A 3,642-nucleotide genomic window follows, 5' to 3' on the forward strand; every position below is an offset into this window, starting at 1 on the left:
GAACAATTACAGTGTGACAGTGTAAGTGTCAGGTCACAGCGTCAGCAGCAATAGATGCCTGGGAAGTATTTAAAAGAAAGAAATGTAACTGAGAAATGCATTGTTTCTCTTGGTCCTGACCCAGGCAAAATTACATCATACCCTATGGCTGTCAAGAAGCCTGATGGGACAAATGCTGCTATCTGCAAACCAATTAAAATGGGAAATAATTGCGGGACATTCAGCAGAGGGACTTGAGGTCTTTTTGAAGGTGTTACTAGCAGGAATTTGGGAAGTGAGGCATACAGAAGACAGGGTGCCCAGGTGCAGTCTGCAGAGTGGAGCCCCATGGGACTGGGTGTGCTGTTCCTTACCCCCCTGCACTTGCACTGCAGCTCTGACTAAGAGCAGGACTCTGCTCAGCTCTGCCATTCCCAATCCTCCTCCTCTCTCCCCAATGTGTTTCTAATCCATCCACATCTCCCCAGCTGCATCTCACCCCCATGACTCACGTAACAAAGTTACTGTACCCTGGCCTCAGCTCAACATATTTCTTTGATAATTACAATTTCTGAGCATGGAATAACAGAGCATCTCTATGGATGGGAGTTCACAGCTGGTTTGTGTAAGGAATTGCCTAATCATTGTGCTTCAATTCTGAAAAGACCACAAAAGGAGATGAGGACACACACACTCCTCACCTTGAGTTGTGGCAAGAAGAGAAAAACCAACCTTCAACACGTTGGTCTATCTGTCTCCAAAGACATTGAATGCTGTAATTGCAGACAGCTATTTCTTTAAGTAATTAGCAAGAGCCAGCTTGGCTGGTCTGTATCTGAAGTAAGATATGGAGGGGCAAGGAGAGAAGAAAGGAACCTGCTCACAAATCGTCCCATCTGTCCAAGACTCAGAGTGAACAGAATACAGTAGCACAGGACAGGAAGCAGACCTCAGAATCCTCTCTGGGAGTAGCAAAAAGAGGCCTTTAAAGCTAAGGTGCACTCAGGACAATGGCCATCCCCACAGGAATTAACCTCTGACACTCTGGCACACCCAGGACATTGCTGGAGATGAAGGAAGCCCCCCGAGGCTGGCGTTCCTCTTGCACTGGTGTAGGCAAGAACAAGCCCCGGCAGGTGTCAGCGGAGCTGCGCTGGGGCAGAGCCCGGGGGAAGGCTCTGCTCCAGGGTCCAGGCACAGGCAGGAGATGCAGCCCTTCACCCGTGCCCGGGCGTTCCCAAATCCTGGTTCTCATTAACTCCCTGCAGCAGTTTCGCCTGTTACTGGACGGCAGAATGGAGCTTGTCCAGATCCACTCCAAAGACAAAATCAGAAATCAAATGTCACAAAGCTGAAGCAAAAAGCTGTCCAAGTGTTTGCACCTCAAGGTCTTCACCTCCACAGCTGTGGGCTAGTGCCAACCTTGCCCTGAAGAGCCTCTGTAAGATGTTAAGAAAATAAACCTCCAAGTGGTGTGGAGCAAGTCAATGAGCACAGCAGTAAAAGGCAAAGCATCGATGCTCAGCAAAGGAATTTGCTTTCTCCTCTCACAGCTTTAGGCACACTGGTGACCCAGAAGAGATGGTGGCATGGTGAAGAGATGCCTAACAATGGACATGCACAGCTTGTCTTAAAGTAGATGCCTAATGTAGGTCATCTATAGGTGCCTGTTTTTAACCCTTCCATTTAAAGGGCTTGGCATATATAGTTCAGTGCCTTAGAACTACCAAATGTTACTGTCCCCAAAACAACAAAGGGTCAGACCTTTAGGTCTCTGCACCACTAAGCCCAAGACACCGAGGCCCATTTACACCCAGGAGTCCACCCAGTTCTGACCTGGCTTGTTTAGCAGTCCATGTGTGAGTTAGACAAAGGTCTAGGAGCTGGTCCTTAAACAGTTAATGTAGTAGCACCAAGGGCAAAGACAGGAGCTTCTTCTGCTGCAGGGCACAGCAGGTCCCCTAGTAAGCACAGGACCGAGAACATCTCCACATGTATCTTCAGGCTGGGAAAATCCTCCCCGGGAAAGCATGCTGCTCAGGAGCTGCCTGGCAGGACACAGCCTGCTTTGTTCTGCAGCAGGGTATCCTCCAGCTCCCTTCCTATTGTGCTTTCCCCCTCCTTAGTTTCCTGTGATAATTACTGATGCATTTTCCACACCAGCTGAAACAACAAAGTAAGATACTGTACCATTTTAATCTGCTGAAATTAGTTAATGTCCAGCCAAAATCAAGCTTTGCCTGCTTCTCACAGCACATGGAAATGTGCCTGCAGAATGGGCCACGTTTGCACATGATTGATTTCTAACTCTCCCAAATGTTTGAAGCTTTGTGGTGCTGGAGTCAGCATGTCTCCAGCCTCAGCTGACATCTGGGAGCAGTGTTCCTTCAGGCTGAGACCTGCCTCCTGAAGTGTCCTGGAAAGGTTACAGAAAGGTTATCTGCTAGGATAATGAGAAAAGGTGGTTGGTGGGTCAAGAGATATTTTGAGGCTCATCAGCAGTCACACATCCAAACCTAAAGGGGAATCATTGCTCTAAGGACTGGGAAAGACTCAAGAGAGGTTCTGCAGAGTGATGACTCCTGTGCATTGCCTGTAGACTACTGCAGCTGTGGAGGGACTATGGAAATACAAAAGGCTGAGTGGTTTCAATGTGGATAGTGATTTGGGGTGTCTCATCTTGAAGTGCCTTGAAGAAGTCTCATTTGCATGGTGTAGGTGTTCAGGAGTTCAGAAATCCTAAATCCACTGTTTACAGCGTCTCAAACTGGATATGGATATATCTGAAACTCTCAAATTGGTGGTTCCTTGAGAAGCTATCAATGTTATATTAGGTCTAGTTTTAAAAGACTGCTAAAGATGGCCAGAGTCAGGAGATAGTAGGCTTATGCTTCTGTCCACTCTTCTCTCTGCCCTGCCCATATGTGTGAAAGGCTTTTGAATGACACGATCAGATACAATTAATTAAATAACATGTTAGAGATTTCTTCATTTTTCTGCAAGTCTGACTGAAATTGCAAAACGACTTCTGCTGTTCACTTAGTCAGCAATATGTGCCTGAAGAATTAATGTTTGGTATGTGAATATGGAAGGTAACACATTGATCACCCAGGAGAATGAATTTTTCATAGAAAAAATAAGGAAAAAAATGTAATTTTGCAGCATAAAGATTTCAGCTCAGCAAGCTGAGTCAACCAATTCCCATCACAGGTTGATGTGTCTGATCCCACTTTTGCTTAACAAAAACACAACCCCCTGCTGATTCATTTGTTTCTCAGTGCACATCTTTGAAGGCTGTGTTGGAATAGACAGGCTCTTTAGCACAAAGACAGTGAGGCATGTGCTCACACAGCCTTAGTTCCATGCTGAGAACCTTAGGTGTGCAAATTTACAGGGTTTCTGTGGACTCCTGCCTATTAAGCAGAATTATTCAACATACAAAGTCCATGAGACCTTATGAGATACATCTAAGGATGCTATGGTATACGGTCAATGGTATTACAAAATCATTCTTTGAGAGTCTTTGATAACTGAGGAGATTCCTGATTCCTGAAAAAAAAGAAAGACAAATGTTACACTCATCTTTAAGTAGGGCCAGATGCAGGATCCAGCCTAACCTCAGTACCTGGTGATTACAAAGCAAATCTTCTGGAAGGTACGTGT

General features: G+C 45.8%; 1 protein-coding gene across 1 annotated transcript in view; it reads right to left on the reverse strand.

The window, feature by feature from the left end:
• Positions 1-3,642, reverse strand: part of ME3 (malic enzyme 3, NADP(+)-dependent, mitochondrial) — a gene marked incomplete at its 5' end in the record, with an annotated part of 32,562 nt that overhangs the window by 7,762 nt on the left and 21,158 nt on the right. The window lies entirely within an intron of this gene.

This window comes from Merops nubicus, unplaced genomic scaffold, assembly GCF_000691845.1.
Source record: "Merops nubicus isolate BGI_N331 unplaced genomic scaffold, ASM69184v1 scaffold52265, whole genome shotgun sequence".
Classification (NCBI taxonomy): Eukaryota; Metazoa; Chordata; class Aves; order Coraciiformes; family Meropidae; genus Merops; species Merops nubicus.